Source organism: Triticum urartu, chromosome 4A, assembly GCF_056163025.1.
Source record: "Triticum urartu cultivar PI428250 chromosome 4A, HENAU_Tu73, whole genome shotgun sequence".
Taxonomy (NCBI): domain Eukaryota; kingdom Viridiplantae; phylum Streptophyta; class Magnoliopsida; order Poales; family Poaceae; genus Triticum; species Triticum urartu.
The window spans coordinates 190,206,811-190,226,350 of NC_141876.1; the positions used below are offsets into that span (position 1 = coordinate 190,206,811).

General features: G+C 39.8%; 2 long non-coding RNA genes across 13 annotated transcripts; both read right to left on the reverse strand.

Annotated features, from left to right (window-relative positions):
* Positions 1-2,488: 2,488 nt before the first annotated feature.
* LOC125551300 (uncharacterized) lies at positions 2,489-6,958 on the reverse strand. 12 transcript variants are annotated; one of them, XR_007302401.2, is made up of 8 exons: positions 6,735-6,958; positions 6,563-6,635; positions 6,354-6,462; positions 6,138-6,244; positions 4,319-5,140; positions 3,938-4,034; positions 2,969-3,121; positions 2,489-2,875 (listed from the first exon to the last, which is right to left on the reverse strand). It is a non-coding gene; the product is annotated as an uncharacterized LOC125551300 (long non-coding RNA). The 12 variants fall into 12 exon arrangements; XR_007302392.2 differs by having other exon boundaries at positions 4,319-6,244; XR_007302395.2 differs by having other exon boundaries at positions 6,138-6,462.
* Positions 6,959-14,772: 7,814 nt separating this feature from the next.
* LOC147975334 (uncharacterized) lies at positions 14,773-16,401 on the reverse strand. Its single transcript, XR_015602026.1, has 3 exons — positions 16,220-16,401; positions 15,909-16,136; positions 14,773-14,849 (listed from the first exon to the last, which is right to left on the reverse strand). It is a non-coding gene; the product is annotated as an uncharacterized LOC147975334 (long non-coding RNA).
* Positions 16,402-19,540: the final 3,139 nt, after the last annotated feature.

A 19,540-nucleotide genomic window follows, 5' to 3' on the forward strand; every position in this document is an offset into this window, starting at 1 on the left:
ATTGATTTGGTTTGGCCCACTAGATTTATGTTTCTTGCAATGGGAGAGGTGCTTTGTAATGGTTTCAATCTTGCGGTGCTCAATCCCAATGACAGAAGGGGACATGAAACGTATTTGTATTGTTGCCATTAAGGATAAAAGGTGGGGTTTATTCATATTGATTGGATCTATCCCTCTACATCATGTCATCTTGCTTAAGGTGTTACTCTGTTCTTGTTAACTTAATACACTAGAAGCATGCTGGATAGCGGTCGATGTGTGGAGTAATAGTAGTAGATGCAGGCAGGAGTCGGTCTACTTTTCATGGATGTGATGCCTATATTCATGATCTCTGCCTTAGATATTGTCATAATTATTCGCTTTTATATCAATTCCTCAACAGTAATTTGTTTACCCACCGTATGCATTATATCAAGAGAGAAGCCTCCAGTGAAAACTATGGCCCCGAGTCTATTCTTATCATATTATTTTCAGATCTATAAAACCAAAAAACCCAAAATACCTTGCTGCAATTTATTTACCTTTAGTTTATTTTGCATTTTTATTTATGTTTTATACCTATCTCTATCAGATATCATCCTTGCAAGTAACCGTGAAGGGATTAACAACCCCTTTATCGCGTTGGATGCAAGTATTTGTTTGTTCATGCAGGTGTTATCATTGGAGACTTGTGTGTTCCTCCTACTTGATTGATACCTTGGTTCTTAATTGAGGTAAATACTTATCTTTACTTTGATGCATCACCCTTCCCTCTTCAAGGTAAAAACCAAGGCAACCTCAAGAAGTAGCAGCCCGCCAATGATGGGCCAGGCTAAGGACCCACCAATGACTGGTGAATGGGCCATGCAAGCCCTCAGCATAATCAAGATGAAGATCTTTGAAGATTGGGCATACATTTCAAGGCATATTTGAATGATCGACATGCTTATCCCTATATTGCAACCGACCATGTGATAAACCCTAGATACCCCTGGTGCCTATATAAGACATGGGGTTATGTCTATAGAGGCACGATTGCAAAGTCTAGAGCTTAATACTCCATATGATCTTCAGGTAGATCATATTGTACTATGTAACCCCTCATAATCAATATATCAGAAGCAGGACGTAGTGTTTTACCTCTTCGAGAGGGTCTGACCCTGGGTACACACTGAGATGTCTCAAATGTATTTATAATTTTTTATTGTTCCATGCTATTATATTATCAATCTTGGATGTTTTTAATACACTTTTTGATGTGTGTTTGTTAGGATCCGATGAATTGTGAGTTCATGATCAAATCTATGCATGACTATTATTTGAGTTTTCTCTGAACTCTTTTATTCATGATTGTCATAGCCTTGTATTTCTTCTCTGATTTATTGGTTTCGTTTGGCCAACTAGATTGATTTATCTTTCCATGGGAAGAGGTGCTTTGTAATGGGTTCGATCTTGCGGTGCTCAATCCCAGTGACAGAAAGGGACATGACACGCATGTATCATTGCTATTAAGAGTAAAAATATGGGATTTATTTAATATGTGAGTTTATATTTTCTACATCATTTAATCTTGCTTAAGGCATTACTCTGTTCTTCCATGAATTTAATACACTAGATGAACTAGTCATCAACCCGTGCAGATGCACGGGCTCCACTCTAGGTTACACTTAAGCACAATAAAGTTTATATATTATAATTAAATATTCATTTGCAAAGTTATTTTGAATTTAAATACATCATGAATTTTGGATTGTAAATATAAAATAATATATTTTTGGGGGATGTATATCATTGAGAAATGTTGGTAGATAAGAGAAGAGGCTGATAAAAATCATTAGATGTATTGTGTCGCTTTATAGCTGATAGTGGCACTATTGCAAGGTAAGCATGTAGAGATTACATATGACATATAGAATTTCCAAGTTACCAATTAAAGTGTTCATGCACCCATGCCTACCATGATGCTTTCAGTAATGATTTCTATTGACTTACTCTCCACATTATAGTTTTATGAGCTACAAAATTTGGAGGAACCAAACTGTTTATTTCAGAACTGTTTTTCTATGACAACAATGTACGTGAAAGGAAAGGTTGTGAGAGGCGAGATTATATGGATTCGGTTTGTAGTTTTAGGAAAATGTTGTTGATAAGGGGCATGAAAGTAATTAAGAATGGGTGAAATCTTAATTAACAACATGAAGGCAGACAGGTGAGAATAAAATAGTTGTCGAGTACAACAACAAAACCGTAATTACACCCACAAACAAAAATAGACTGATAAATCAACGTGTTTGTATACATCATGTTTTGCAAGCAGCGGCTTTGCATATTTGGTTTAGCATGCATTGATCATGTTTTGGGGTTGTCATGTTGGATGCAGCAAAATCTGGGTAGCAAAGAAATAAGCCATGGATACTGTCAATACATTTTTCTTGCTTGCAATTTAAAAGCACCCTCATTTTTTTCTTTTGCTCGGAATGCCATAAAAATGGGTAGGAAAAAAAGGACGTAAGTGAAAAACATAAGGGAATATAGATGTAGACCTTGGTCCAGCAATTCAATCTTGCTCCAGCAAGGCATATTACAAAATGACGTTTCTCACATTCCTAAGTCTAGTTAGTAAATAACATCAGGAGGCACGGGAAATTAAGTGTTGGAGCTAACTGGGATATATATTACATAGTGGCCTTGTCCCTTCTGGACTTGGGCAATCACGGGCGTGTGCTCTGTTTTTCTGGCCGGTAGATCCAATAGTAAATAATCCTTGTTTGGTGCGTCCTCCATGAATCAATCAAGGTGCTGTAATCCTTATGGCAGAAAGAAGTCCTCCCAGAGCAACCTAACTGGTACTGTAGCAATTACTTGGTTCTTGCACAAATGCGTCAGACAATACAAACTGCACAAAATTCTCTTCAAGAATCAAGGATGTATCTATTAAAAAGCAAATAAATTAAGAGCCAATACAAAAACTTCAATGCTAGTACTTTACCCTGATCAATCCTTTCTTATCACCATGCTTTTTATGCTTCCGCAGCCACATGTAATCTCCATTGACAATCATCGCTCATCGGCATGAACTGGCACTTCTCTGTGCGCCAATGCATCCTCTGGTTGGTGCCAGCGCTCGCCGGCCAACCTGCAACTGTTACCAGATAGATCAATCAGAAGAACATAAGCATCATAGACGATAGTCATCAACCCATCTATTTGCAAGTCCTAGCATTTTGTACAACACCTAAAGATAAAGGTACTAAAATCATTTATTAGATACACAATATTTACATATATAAACTAAATTATTATATCAGTCTCTTGAACCAATCGAAAGGAAACATGCAAATTTCGGTTTACTTAAGAAGAATGTAAATTTTGTCATACTAAATGCTAAGAAAAATGATCCAAATTCAGAGGTACATCAAATCACAATTATAGTAATGAAAGAAAACACACAAAAGGCATTTTTATCTCTTCCCAAAATAGGATAAAAAATTAATGAACAATTAGACCTTTCAATGGTTCATAGATGAATACACTGTACCACAAAGAGTCTTAAATTGTATATTGTGTTACCTAACTTATTTAGATTGGCAAATAATCCAAAAAAATAACAAAAAAGTATTAGTACAGAAAAATGTAACATAAAACATGAAATGTAAGAACCAAATAGAGGAACAAACATTTTGTGGCCACTGGATTGTAAAAAGAATGGACACTAAAGTTACTATAAATTTTTAACTTTTCTATAAGGTGAGGTAGTAATAAGCCAAAAAAATATGACATCTCATTTCTTTTGGCGCATTCACCTCAATTATTTTCTTATGCTTGTTTTTTGCATAAAATATAAGGCATGTGTGTAGACAGATGACTGAACTATTGGACTCTATGTGCATCCTTTTTGTGAGCTTATACGACTAAAAATCAGGAAGAGATTGCAAACTTGGAAATCATAGAAACTTACATTTAGTTTTGTATTTAGTTATTAATCGATATGATTTTCCATTTATCCCACTACCAAGACCCGAGCTTGCATTACTCATTACTCATTACTCAGTGCCCTGCATATTTTGTGAAAGGCTCTTAGTTGAGATATTCCATGTCCAAAAAATACAATTTATTTAATGCGTTCGTAATTCTGAATCAGGTACAAAAAGAAGCAGACAAATATTACTTATGTCTTATAAGTTTGATACATGTGCCACCTAATAAATTTTCCCAAAAAGGAAAGCTGAGAGTTCCTATGCAGCACCATCATGTGTTTCTTCTTTCTAGTTTAGAGACAACCTAAGATTTCACTACTGATAAGGAGAATCTCCTTACTAAGGAAATTACCAGGTCATACCATGGGCATAAGAATTGTTCTTCGGAATTTCATCACCATATTAAAAAAGTATTGAAGGAGAGGTCTGTAAAAAAATCATCCATTAATGAGTGCGAGCACTACTAAGACAACTATAGCACACAATAACCAACAATCTATATAGAATCCGGTCACTTTGAAAAGTTAAAATGATTTATATAATATATTAGAGAATTGTGCCAGCTAGACCACTGATCATGAAGTAAAATATTTAGAGAAATATCTTTACAAAAGACAACTATTATTGGTACAAAATTTGGAAGGGTAGTCACTGAAAAGAAATTCCTTTCTAACTGAATACAACACTGATCAAATTATACCATTGATAGTAACTTGTGTAAGATAATATTACGTACGACAAAATCACTGGATAGAGGACTCCCTCGGTATTAATGTATTAATCGTCGCTCAAGAACACATAATTGAAGTACTGTAACGAATGGCCCAAATGAAATTTTATATATGTCAGCAAATACAAACTACAAAAGGGCATGTTATTTAATACACCACCGAATAATTTGAGCAAATTCGATCATAGCAGGTCTGAACATGCAAGATTAGCATCACAAATCATAGCTTCTATAACATCAGAGTCCATAGCATCAGAGGCCGTACCTTTCGCAGTGTGTGAGTTTCTCATTCCAGCACACATACATTGTCATGTACCAGCTGTTTGTAGAGCTCATCCCAATGAGAATTTGTATCTTCTTTAGTTATTATGTCTCTTAACAGTTAGGATAGCATTATAACTAAGTTGATGAGTTGTTAGGTTTTTGGTTGGTGATGTCTCTTGTTAGATTTAACCTGGAATAAAAAAATTATAATCTAGAAGTTACTCATCTGTTGGCTTTACTCAACAACTTTTTAATTAGAAGGAGCTCCTAACATAGAGCATCTACAAACATAAATTCTATTCCATGGCATATGGATTTGCTATTAACGTATTGATTTGTATCTATATGTTTACACCAAATCAAAATCAAATGGAAGCATCGTACATCATTATTCCAAGGAAATAAGCTAAGAGCATGCATCTTCATTCTTCAATAGAGTTCTGCTCGGTGTTCAGTGCATATAATAATTTAGTGCTACAATTGGTATTCCTCCAGATTATGCTTTTTCATACAGCAAATTGGCACCTCATCTCCATAGGAGCTGTGAAATCTTTACTTTGGTCTCTCTTTCCCCTGTTTGCAAATCAATTTATGTTTCACCCCATCTTCATAGTAGAAGTAAAGGGACACGATTAGCTGATGATATTCAAATCCACATAAACTCTGTTTGCACCTACAGATGACAACGACTACTCTGTATGCACCTATAGATAACATCGACTACTCTGTATGCACCTGATATTAACTTTCCTATAAATAAATATACGCATATAACAATACTTACATCCTTTTAATATGAAATACACAAAAATCAAATATCAGACAGTTGTTGATGTTACTATGACAACACGACAGAAAGAATCCACATTAATATTGTTGACCTTCTCACCCCGTAGTCTAAAATTAAAATTTTCTATCCTGTATATTCCAAGAGTTGTAAATATTAGGAATCACGGTATTTGTACTCATTTAATTCCTTTTGATGTACTCGCTCAATCTGAATCACAGTATCTTCAATCTTTGAGATCCCATCAGTTGTCTATTTTTCCTCAGACGGTTTGCTAACTTGCATTGACCAGTTTATCACGGCATATGATTGCACCAATGAATACTAACTTGTCTGACGTCCTAGCTCACTTTTATGCATGCATCCATGACGTACATGATGTATATGCTATGCCATGGACCTGAGCATGTAGTCTGCGATCGAAGCAGCTTCTTGGATGGCACGCATACTGAGCTACATGCGATGGGGTTACTCCCGGTTCTCCGGCATCTCTTGTGCAAGGGCTGCCTATACTCCCATGAGAGATGTGGCCGGGAAACCAGGCTAGGGTGTTAGACGACTTGTGAATCCCGAGGTAGTCGCATATAGTCAAGAGATATATTAATTATAAGTACACCTGATGGGCATAGTTGTGCTCCGGTCCGATCTCCATAAGGCATACAGAAATTGTACTTCAAAAGATTGGGTTTGATCCAAATCGTGATTAGGATGAATTCGAGGACAACCTGATCAAAATAGAGATGCAAAACAATTAAATCTGAATCCAAATTAATATTTTGGATGACAAATCAGCAAAAAAATTGCAAAATAGATTGAGGAACGAACCTGATCCAGAAATTGTACTTCAAAAGATTGAGGATTTGATCCAAATCGTGATTAGGGTGAATTCGAGGACAACCTGATCAAAATAGAGATGCAAAACTATTAAATCTAAATCCAAATTAATATTTTGGATGACAAATCAGCAAAAAAATGCAAAATAGATTGAGGAACGAACCTGATCTAGATCAGGAACGCTAGATCCATGGCCCCATATGTTTCTTAGATCCATCGCCGCGCTTGCTCTGTATTAGTTTGGTTTCTAGGGTAGAGAGATTTGAGAGAGAAAGATTGGAGAGGAAGGGACCGTGGGCAAGATATTTGGTTTTCCATGGGGGAAAGAGATGGACGGATGGAATACTTTCCATCGTGGGGAGAGGGAAAAAAAGGAAGGGACGGTAGAATACTTTTCATATTGAGATTAGAATCTGATTATTCTGTCATCTATTGTTTTTTTTTTTGTTAGCTAATCTAAACCGTTATAACTCAGCCCCACAAGATAGACGGCTCTTAATTTCTGATTAACGTGGTAATTACTTGGAAGTCTGTAATTAATATAGGTATAGATATAGATAGATATAGATAGATAGATAGATAGATGCTAGAGAGTGGTCGATGTGTGGAGTAATAGTAGTAGATGCAGAATTGTTTCGGTCTACTTGTCTTATACGTGATGCCTATATACATGATCAATGCCTTGGATGTCGTCATAATTATTTGCTTTTCTGTCAATCGCCCAAGAGTAATTTGTTTACACACCGTATGCTATTTTCAAGAGAGAAGCCTCTAGTGAAAATCATGGCCCTCGGGTCTATTTTCTACTCCCTTCATTCCTAAATACTTGTCTTTCTAGGCATTTCAACAAGTGACTACATACGGAGTAAAATGAGTGAATCTACACTCTAAAATATGTCTACGTACATCCGTATCTAGTAGTCATTTGAAATGTCTAGAAAGACAAATATTTAGGAACGGAGAGAGTATCATCTATTAAAACTGAAAATACTTTGCTACATTTTTCTTTTATTTATTTTATTTTGTATTTTTTCTGATCTATCTATCAAAAACTATACCATTTAATCTTGCTGGTAACCGTCAAGGGACTGACAATCCCTTGTTCGCGTTGGGTTGCAAGTATTTGTTGTTTGTGTGCACGTGTTGTTCACTAGTCGTTGCTTTGTTCTCCTATTGGATTGATAACCTTGGTTCCACAACTGAGGGAAATATTTGTCTCTATTCACTAGTACGCATCGGTGTTATACAAATGGTTTTAAACCCCTTTCCGTGATGGCATTTGGAACCGTTGCCTAGTGAGTGAAGGCGATAGGGGGTCCTTCCCACACGACCCAGAAACCGTGGGGGATATGGCCCTCCTGGCACACACGCTCGGCAAAATGAGTTCGTGTGCGACCAGTGAGCGCTCAAATACGGAAATACGTACAGTAGAGCTAAAAATACAATTATACAGGTGAAATTGTTTCCGTTTGCAAGTACATCCCACACAGTCAGTCCCCGCTAAACGTTTTCGTTCGTATGTAGATCCCACACAGTCGCTCCAAGGAAAACGTCTCTGTTCACACGTACATCACACACAATTTTTCCCGTTAAATCGTTTGTGATAGCATTGCCATTGCACACGATATTAACAATTTTATCGTTTGTGTTATTGAATGCATCACACATAGTCCATAGAAGAAACTGTGTGGCAAAGGTTGTCCATCACACACACTTTTTATGTGGTAAACGTTTGTGCAAGGTGGCCTAATGCAAACAGTTTTCAAGAGGATGCCGTGTGTGCAGTGGAGATTGATCGCACACATAGTGGATCCTAGAAACGTTTCTGATCTCCATATCTATCGCAGACGTTTCGTTTTCGCAAACCATGTGCACTGTAATCCCTAATTAATCCCTAATTTAAAAATCACATGCTTTGAATTTGAAAGTAGGCAATAACTTATTTCCTATCCAACCATGTTTATTATAAATATAGGTTCAACCACGAATGCATAATTTGATGCACATGTACATATACTGAAGAACTACAGAAGCATCAAGTAAAGAATGATGAACCACAGTTGTACTAAAGACTGTAAAGAGAGAGGCGAAAGACATTCTCGTTGTTGGAGAAGGTGAAGCGGAATGTCCATATTGTGCCCTCCACCATGCGTAATGCACGCACGACTCTAGGCCAACCCCTTGTGATGGCTGCCCGTCCATCCTTCACTGTCTTCATTACGACTTCTCGATGCTCATTGTAGTCTGGATGAAATACTTTAACCTTCATTGTGTGTCCACCAATCATGTACTTTGCGAGGTAATCTTGAGTGAACTGCTTCGGGAACCACTGGGAACGAAAAAGATTCAGACATTGTTGTCTAACAACTCATTATGGGTAGTAAAAAGAGAAGGCTGCAGAGTTTGTAATTACTATCCTATAACTCACTATTGTGTTGGATCGAGCATAAACAAATAATTTGCTTGCCACCATTCGTATATTTTTGCTAACAATCCTTACCAGTTTCCTCACTTGATGCTTGTTCACGAATATCTCATTGCCCCATACGCAAAAAGGGTCGATGCATGGATCCTTACCAAGGGCATATGTACTTACAACCAACAAGGCAATATTAGAAGCTAACAAGTGTCTAGGCCTGGATCTATATGCACTACATTATGGAACGTCGGGGGGAGTACAAGTCGAGGGATGAAGCTAACCTTAGCGGAAAATGGTGGCCACTCCTGTTGTTGTCATGCATAAGTAGTGGAAAGGCATGATAAGTACAACAACCTTAACATCAAACAAATATAGCAAAGGTAAACAACATTATCTCCAAATGATAGCTTGAATGTGTTGGTTTCAGCATGCTATTAAAGCGGATATAAAATAAAAGGCAATGTTACCGACAGCAGGCTTAACAGCCATCAAATATTGCAATTCAAACTGGTATTCTTGAAAATGAATAGAATGTAGGTAATACTTAAACATCACACTGAATAAATGTGTAAAACTGAAATAAAGGGCATGTGTTAACTACACCAGGAATAACTGGAACCAAATATAGCCGTTCAAACTAGTATTGATGTAGTCGAGCGGCACAGTTCCGACTTGCACATAATGAACAACACATTGTGAATGATTGAAATAAACAAGGCATAAATGACCAGTATAACAACCAAATATAGCCATTGAAAACTGGATAGAGTCTCACTGCAACCAACCTAACAAGCAAATACAGATAAACAGGACATATGCTTGAAAACATGACAAATGCTCACTGCAACCAACCTAACAAGTAGATAAAGATAAACAAGGCATCTCCTTGATAACTGGACAAATGCTAAAAAAGCAACCTAACAACCAAGTACATATAAACAAGGCATCTGCTTGATAACTGGACAAATGCTAAAAAAAGCAACCTAACAACCAAATACAGATAAACAAGGCATCTGCTTGATAACTGGACAAACGCTCATTGCAACCAAACTAAGAACCAAATACATATAAACAAGGCATCTGCTCGATAACTAGAAAAGTTCTCACTCCAACCAACCTAACAACCAAATATAGATAAACAAGGCATCTACTCACTATAAACAACCAAATATAGCCATTCGTGAAACTGAAGTGGACAATTCATACTTGAACATCACATAACCCTATTGAACAAAACATTTTTGCATAACTGAAATAATTAAACACGTCACAGTTAAAGCATCGCATGGCAAATGCTACTACAACAAAGGGTACCGGTTGGCAAGATAGAAAAACATAAGATTTGCTTATAGAATGTTGCCTCACATTTCATGGACGGGATCCTTCCAGTTGGAAGAGCACAGACCCATGGTGCGCTCTCTGATGTCACAGATGGGCTATTTCACCTTGGGAGAACCCTCGTGGGTGCCCTCCTCATGGTCGTGGTTGTGGTCGATGAGATATGACTTGGAAATTGAGGATCCCAAGCCGCTGGGGTAGAACGTGTCGTTCAGAAATGACAAAATGGGCTCGATGGCGTATAAAGCTCGCAAATCCTTGACTGCTTGGTAGAGGAGATCAGTGGCAGGGCCGTCAAACAGATCGACGATGGTTGAACCAGAGGGGTTGGGGATGGACCACTTAACCTGTGACATGGACCGTGTGAAGCCATCACTATGGACGAGCTTGATGTCGTAGCCAGCTTTCCCGAGATACAGTAATACGCTAGCCCGCTGACATGAAGCCTTCGGCATGGCAACGTAGTCACTGTTTTCACCGGCTTCCGCGGCGACGTGTTGCTCTGGGATCGACAGGTCGGGGCGAACCGTGGCTACCTCGCCAACATCCGCCGGAGAGGCCATGATAAACCTCTTCTTGGCCGAACGCTCGTCAGGCTCCCCGGGATACGTGGTCGAGCTTAGGCTGCAACATTCTAGAGCAGGGGATGTGGATCTGGCGGGGAGGGACACCGCAGGCCTCATCTAAAAACTCAAGGGAGTGGGGCGACGGTATGGGAATCGCGGGGTAACCTGAACTTTATTATCTAAGCTAGGAGGAACGGGCAGACCGGCAAGGGTTGGCGGCAGCGGCAGTGTCGGTGTACAAAAGTAGGGGCTCTCCTTTTGACCCCTTTACTTATGCACGGGCAGTCAGAGCTATGCGCCGCGGCCACACTTAGCGGGACAGAGGAGAGAAGCCAAGGCACAAGACGACCAAGGCGACGCCAAGACCGGGAGCACAGGAGGGCAAGAGGGCGAGGTGGACTGCCTCCGCAAGATCCTTGTCGAGGCGGCCCCTTGCAATCCCAGCAAGAGCCTTGCCGGGGCATGATGACCCACAAGTATAGGGGATCTATCGTAGTCCTTTTGATAAGTAAGAGTGTCGAACCCAACGAGGAGCAGAAGGAAATGATAAGTGGTTTTCAGCAAGGTATTCTCTTCAAGTACTGAAATAAGTGGTAACAGATAGTTTTGTGATAAGATAGATTGTAACGAGCAACAAGTAACAAAAGTAAATAAAGTGCAGCAAGGTGGCCCAATCCTTTTGTAGCAAAGGACAAGCCGGAACAAACTCTTATAATAGGAAAAGCACTCCCGAGGACACATGGGAATATCATGAGGCTAGTTTTCATCACATTCATATGATTCGCGTTCGACACTTTGATAATTTGATATGTGGGTGGACCGGTGCTTGGGTGCTGTTCTTACTTGAACAAGCATCCCACTTATGATTAACCTCTATTGCAAGCATCCGCAACTATAACAAAATATTAAGGTAAACCTAACCATAGCATGAAACATATGGATCCAAATCAGCCCCTTACGAAGCAACGCATAAACTAGGGTTTAAGCTTCTGTCACTCTAGCAACCCATCATCTACTTATTACTTCTCAATGCCTTCCTCTAGGCCCAAATAATGGTGAAGTGTTATGTAGTCGATGTTCACATAACACCACTAGAGGCTAGACAATATACATCTTATCAAAATATCAAACGAATACCAAATTCACATGACTACTCATAGCAAGACTTCTCCCTTGTCCTCAGGAACGAATGTAATTACTCACAAAGCATATTCATGTTCATAATCAGAGGGGTAATAATATGCATATAGGATCTGAACATATGATCTTCCACCAAATAAACCAACTAGCATCAACTACAAGGAGTAATCAACACTACTAGCAACCTACTAGCACCAATCCCGGACTTTGAGACAAGAATTGGATACAAGAGATGAACTAGGGTTTGGAGATGAGATGGTGCTGGTGAAGATGTTGATGGAGATTGCCCTCTCCCGATGAGAGGAGCGTTGGTGATGACGATGGTGATGATTTCCCCCTCCGGGAGGGAAGTATCCCCGGCAGAACAGCTCTACCGGAGCTCTAGATTGGATCCTCCAAGGTTCCGCCTTGTGGCGGCGGAGTTTCGTCCCGAAAAGTTCCTTCTTATTTTTTTCTCATCGAAAGACTTCATATAGGAGAAGATGGGCATCGGAGAGCCACCAGGGGGCCCACGAGGTAGGGGGCGCACCCTAGGGGCGCATGCCCCCCACCCTCATGAGAAGGGTGTGGTCCCCCTGGCCTTCATCTTTGGCAAGGATTTTTCTTTATTTATTTTAAGACGTTCCGTGGAGTTTCAGTACTTTTGGAGTTGCGCAGAATAGGTCTCTAATATTTGCTCCTTTTCCAGCCCAGAATTCCAACTGCCGGCATTCTCCCTCCTTATGTAAACCTTGTAAAATAAGAGAGAATAGCCATAAGTATTGTGACATAAAGTGAAATAATAGTCCATAATGCAATAAATATCGATATAAAAGCATGATGCAAAATGGACGTATCAACTCCCCCAAGCTTAGACCTCGCTTGTCCTCAAGCGAAAAGCCGATAACAATAAATATGTCCTCATGTTTAGAGGTAGGGGCGTCGATAAAAATAAAATACAGACATGAAGGCATCATGATTATTCTCATAACAACAACATATATAGATTTTGTCATATGATTACTTATGTTCAAGTGATGATCTATTCATAATGCAAAAGTATAAATCATAAACCTTATTGGGCTCCAACAAGCTATAATCTCAGTCATTGAAGCAATTGCAATTTATCATAACATCGGAAAGAGTCTATGTCAGAGCTAAAAAGCAAGTTCACATACTCAACTATCATTTAGTCCTCCATAATTGTTAACACTCACGCGATACTTGTGTTACAGAGTTTTAATCGGACACAGAGAAAGATAGGGGCTTTATAGTTTTGCCCCACAACCTTTTACCTCAAGGGTAATGTCAACAATAATGGTTCATGCTCCCCTACATCCAATTAGATATATATATATATCATGTTCTTTCCAACATGCCGAGCTTGCCAAAGGATAAAATGAAAAAGAAAAGGTGAAGATCACCATGACTCTTGCATAAGGCAGAAGATAATTGTAGTGACCCGACCTCAGACGGTCAAGTCTCTGTGTATCTGTGCCATCCCTGGATCGGTATGCTAGCACACACAGTACATCAATGTATATATCAAAGTGCAATCACATGTATAAATAACGTAAAACTGAAATATACCTCATAAGTCTCAGCGGAAACAAATAATCAGGTGTGGAGTCCCATCAACACCATCGGCAGGTTGAGTGTAGACCGTAACCCTGTACCGTACTCTTACTCGTCGGAAGGAACATATCTACAATATGAGACGTTGCAGCCGTGTAGGTCAGTACATTGAATGTACCGGCAAGATCACAATATGAGGAAAGCAGATGATAAAACTATTCTATATGCAATATGGCTTTATGGCTCTGTGTCTGATGTTTTTGCGTAAAAGTTGGTTTTATTTTCCCTACAACAAAGGAATTAACTGGAGTCTGTACTACGGAGTTTTCTATCATGACATGGTTCCGCCAACCGATGACTCATAGCCCAAATCATCATAAGTTGCCCACAATTAAATTATCAGTCCGGTGTTGAGAGTTCCGAGATATATCCAAGTCCAGAGGCTCAAATTGTCCGTAACCGGGGACACGGCTAATCGATTAGCTTTTAACCCTCTGCAGAGGTTTGTACACTTTACCCGCAAGATTCGATCCCTCTCTTTACATTCTCGCACTTCAGGGTGTTTGAGAACAAGATGACCGAAACATGGTCTTCCGAAGAGTTCCTCTGACCACTGTCCGGTGCTCATCCAATCCTACTATAGTTCTACATCTGCTAGCACCGTCCCAGCCAGAGTCACAACTAAGGTCAACCAAGCCAGAGCCCATAGTGACTTGCGGTTGCACAGGTAAGCTTCCGGGCATGAAGTATTCTTCCGTCTCTTTGAGTCTGGGTGAAGCTTTCCGCAAGATGTCATGGCACTTCTCCATGCATCCCGGCCAACCATTGGTTTCTCCAGGGTGCCCGTCAACCGTCCTTCACCCAGTAGTGTGTATTGAATTCTTGCTCGAGTCTCGAAATCTTGAGGAGTCCTGAAGATGCAGTCCTTGCAGATGCCATCATGAAGTTGTCATCTTTAACGTAAAGTCCTTCATTCTCACACCACTCCCGAGCACTCATACCAAACCCCGTCTACTACAGCATAGCATTAAAACTATATATGTCCCGGGCTTGGTAACAGGGAGGTGGGTTCCTACCTCATGCATTCTACTCAACTACAAGAATCAACATCACCACTGGAGAAGTTGTTGCAAGGATGACACTAAATGCAATAAAAATATGGGTATGAAAAACATGGTCAAAGTGAACTTGCCTGGTATGTTGATGAAGTTATTATCGCTCTTAAAAACTTGATAAACTAGTCGTCACTCTCCGATGAAATCTATACAAGCAAGCATAGTATTCACATAAGCAATCATTCTAGCACTCAATCATAACAATCAAAATAACAACGAAATTGAAATAGGATCGAAGGTAAAAACCAAATAAAATTCCAAATCACTCAAATAAACTTATAGGGCTAATCGACACCACAACAACTCTACCTAACAACAAGTAAAAATCCTAAAACAAAAATACTTAACACAAGGTAGAAATAATTATTCGCTAAGTAACATAAAGTATTTTTCCTATAATAAAATTCTAACAGTACCTAGAACCTCTAACACTATTCCTATTGCTAGCAACTAGTCATACAACAAACAACACCTAGAACCTCAAGAATACTAAGTCTAATAAATCCTAGAAATCACCTAATGTTAAACAATAGAATATATGACACACTGGCAAAAACTAGTAAAAGAAACTAATTAAAACTAATTAATAATAATTAAACTACAAACAGTACTAAAAATAGAGTAAACAGTACTGTTTACAATAAAAAGCTAATCTAACTAACTCACTAACATGCAAACAAAACACTACTGCGTAGCTAGTCTAATAAGTAACCAGTAGCAAAAAGAATTGGTCAAAAATAATATTCCTAACTCAAAATAGCTCAAATCTAGTGCTTTGAGAAAATTCATACAAACACAAATTTAAGCTGCTCAGATATGAAATACAATTGAACTAACAGAAACTTCATAAAATTTGTGATCCAAGGCAGTTGGAATCACTCAAAAATACCTCGTAGATAATTAACTGCGGATTTTACAAGATTGAAACTATTCTGTTTTATAAACAGAAACGAAATTACATAAGAAAAACAAAAACAGGCGCTCTTGGGCCTAAGGGTTGTGCGATCTGAAGTTATACAACGCTCAGGCTCAACTTAACAGAAACCTGTGCGTGCGAATAATTAAAAAAAACCGATCGGTCCGGTCTAGACTAAAACGTAACTTAACCGAAGTATACCGAAGTTCTACTAAACCGATCTAATCTAACTTAACGGCTTGATCTAAAGAAGGAAAAAAACGAACACAGGAGATGCGCTCGTGCTTACAGAGAAGAACGTGTGTGGCAGGGAAGAAGAGGCCGGTGGGTGGCGAGGCTCCAGTTGTCGGCGGCGTTGGCGAGGATGTCCAGGCGATGCCGAAGGTCGAGGGCGTCCGATTTTCTGTGGATGGTGAGGCGAAGGGACGTCGGGGTCGAGCGGGCGTCGCCGTAAACTCTCGTGCTCTGGATGAACTCCGGCAGCGTTGCAAGCTCGAGGCGGTGGCTCCGGTGCTTCCTAGATGTCCGAAACATGTCAAAGAGGTTCACAACCATGAGGGACAGTAGTCTACATAAGGAAAAAAATTTGTAGATGCTTACATGCGTCGGAGTCGATCGGTGAACTGCATGAACTCCGGCGAGATCCAAACGACGAGGGCGTGTGATACAGTGGGATTTGGCGAGGGTTTTCGAGGGGAAACGGGAGAGGACAGCCTCGGGTATTTATAGGACATGAGGCTTGGGGAAGGGATCGACTCGGGGTAGGGTTTCCAAGAGGATCGGACGCGGCGGCGGCGGCGGGAGCATGAACGCGTGGAGTTCTGTTCTTCGTGGTGAAAAAGAAAGAAGAGGTGGGGCCCATGCACCAGGTGGGAAGTCAATGAGGGGGAGAGGGTTACGTGAGGGAGGGGAGAGCGAACGAGGGGAGAGGGCGTGGGGCGCTCGGTCTCCTTTTTCCTTTTTTGCACGTGGGGTGCTGGGGCGGTTGGCCTGGGGGCTCGGCCTTGCTAGCGCTGGCCTCGCCTGGCCTGTGGCTGGGCCTTGCTGGCCTGGCGCCCGGCTGAGGCGTTTTTATTATTATTATTATTATTTTGAAATAAAGTCAGAAAAAAATATACAGAGAGAAAACAAAAATACTTGTGTATAGGACATATATATATCTAAAAACTCAGAAAAATAAATCCTACACCGTGTACATTTTTCCAGAGGCAAAAATCCAAACTTAAGGAAAAAACATTTTTTTATAAATTCCAAATAAACTCCAATTTAAATTCAAAAACTTTTGGCATTAATTTCTCCTGACTTTTTGGAGTGTCATGTTAGCTCCTCTCATACTTTTAAACAAGTATTTGTCAGGGGTATATGAAATAAATTTCGAATGCCAAGTTGAATCCAAATTCAAATAAAATTCAAATGCCTCTCAAATTTCCAAATGCCACTCAATTTCACACAATCAGTCACACAACAATCAAACAAACAATCATAAATATTTATTTAATATAACATTCCAAAATTTAGAATTTTGGGATGTTACAAACCTACCACACTTAAAATGAATCTCGTCCTCGAAATTCGAAGAGGCTAGCAAGAAAAGGTTAGGGTTTGGGGGTCTTCTAGCAATGCCATTGATTGGACTGGTCTAGTGTGCTACCACACTTAAAAGCAAGGCTATGGTTCTGATAAAATTCATGTACTCCATCCTTTGGGTTGACGGTGTCGGTCTTCTCATATTCTCCGGAATAACTCTTTCACTGGTGCTCTTCCGGTAAGGGCATAACCTCTTTTCTCAAAATCATGAGTCCTTCGTGATAATTAAAGTTCTTCCGAGACAGGGTCTTCTCAGTTGACGGGTCTGTCGCCAATACTAAACAACTATCAAGATTCTCATGGTGGTCAACAATTTCTGGTTCCTGCAGGAAATTGGTCTGTGTTGAATCTCATCGTATGTCCTACGATTGGCAATGGTTGCCTGTAAAGGATTCCATCGCCCTACCATTCTAAGGTTTTTGGCTTATCGTGTCGACACTCTTCTAAGGTTTTCATGGCTCTCCGATTCTCCATCAACATATGATAGTTCATGATAGGAGTCTCCGGAATGGGGGCCAATCCATCCCGTACTTGAACCATTACTACATATGCAGACATCGAATCACGTATTCTAACACTTGGGCATACTCACAAGCATTGCAAAAATTCTTTTGTCGACGAACTGAGTTCGAATAAATCCATTGTTTCTGCAAGCTAAACGAGACATCTAGCATTTCTTCACAACCCTCGGGTTTTTGTATCCTCCTAAAAATGTCGGCTGATTAACTCAAAGTTTTCTTCCGAAATATCTTCCTTCAGCAAGAGTGTGCTTGCTTCTTATTAACTCTGGGGCCCGTGGGTTATGGCCCACTTCAACTCTTGTAAAATTTAACTCATCCTTTCGAGGATTATCATTCCGTATTCCAACATTACATCTCCTTTAAATCCAATAGTACTTCTTCCTTCATACCCTTGTGGTGACGATCATACAAAACTCCAACTTATTTGGTCCCGCTCCCTTCTATGGACCGTCATGAATAACACATTTCTTTCTTCATTGATCTGGTGGCTTCACGGAGTACTACCACACCAAAAAAATGCACTAATTTATCCATAAATCATATTATTTTCATATCAAATCTTTTATTACATCCTTAACCATTTTTCGTAAATCCAAATCCAAAAGTACTTTGTCCAAATGCTGCCACCCACATGGTTTGGTATGGTCAGACATTACTTCCTACTTTATTCATTTTTCCTCCTTGAGGATTCTTCAGTCCCACTGGAATTGTGCGACATGCGCCTTGAAATCTTCAGTCTTCTGTTTCATCGTGGTGGCCTTGAGCTTCACCTCCATCATCTCTGCATGCACTTCTCTTAGGTATTCCTGAGTATAACGGAGTCTTGCTTCAAGTATTTCTCCGATCTGGCGTATGGCTTCCATGGCTGCTTCACGAACAGCGTCGAAGAAAGTTGCTTGTGGTACACGTGAGATGAAAAAGTACTGCCCCATCATCTTTGGGCAAACTCCTTTCATACAGTGGAGGTGTACCTCCACATACCAAAGTTCCACTCCCTTTTGCATGAAGGGGTAGCCTTTGTAGAATGCATCTCCTTCAAGGTGAATATGCTTCATCATGTCCTTCAGGATCTTCGGGTAATCATGATCACTGGTCAGGGTCATAATCGTTTCCGGACCTTTAAGGAAAGACTCATAAAGGGTCGTCATCTGCGGTTGTAAAACAAAAATGGTGCTCAGAATAAGGCACATATCTCCTTGGGTACACATTCATATCATCCAAACAAAACTTCAAACTCAATTTCCAACATCCTGTTTATGCATCACAACTCATTTTCTTCCATGTTCACCCAGAATATTAATTTCCAAGATAAAACATAACAACTCCTTAAAACCTTTCAGCATATGACATATCAACTTTATTGAGTCATGAATTATTACAATCTTTGAGTAATCTATTACATAACTCAACCCCGCATTCTCATGAAAAGTGTTTTCCATACTACCCTTATTACTGATATCAACATCTCCACTACTCAGCTCCAACTTTCTCATGATTTGAACAATCCCTAGCAAAGTGTCTTGCTTCCTTGCAACGAAAACAAATAACTTCCGGCATGTCTCGAGGCTTCTTGGTGATGGTGCCTGCTCCTTGAGTTCCTTGCTTCCTTTCGAGACAATCATTGGCATAATGCCCGACGTCCTTACATTCAAAACAGCTAATATGACTCTTGTCCCTCTTTGCAGAAATTGGGTTGTTTTGGGGGTGTCTTTGTTTTCTCTTCCTGGTTTTCTTCGTTCTGATCAAACGTTCTATTCCCCGTGGATCAAACTCCACTGCTTCTGTCGGGAAGTATCCTAGATACTCTTTTCTT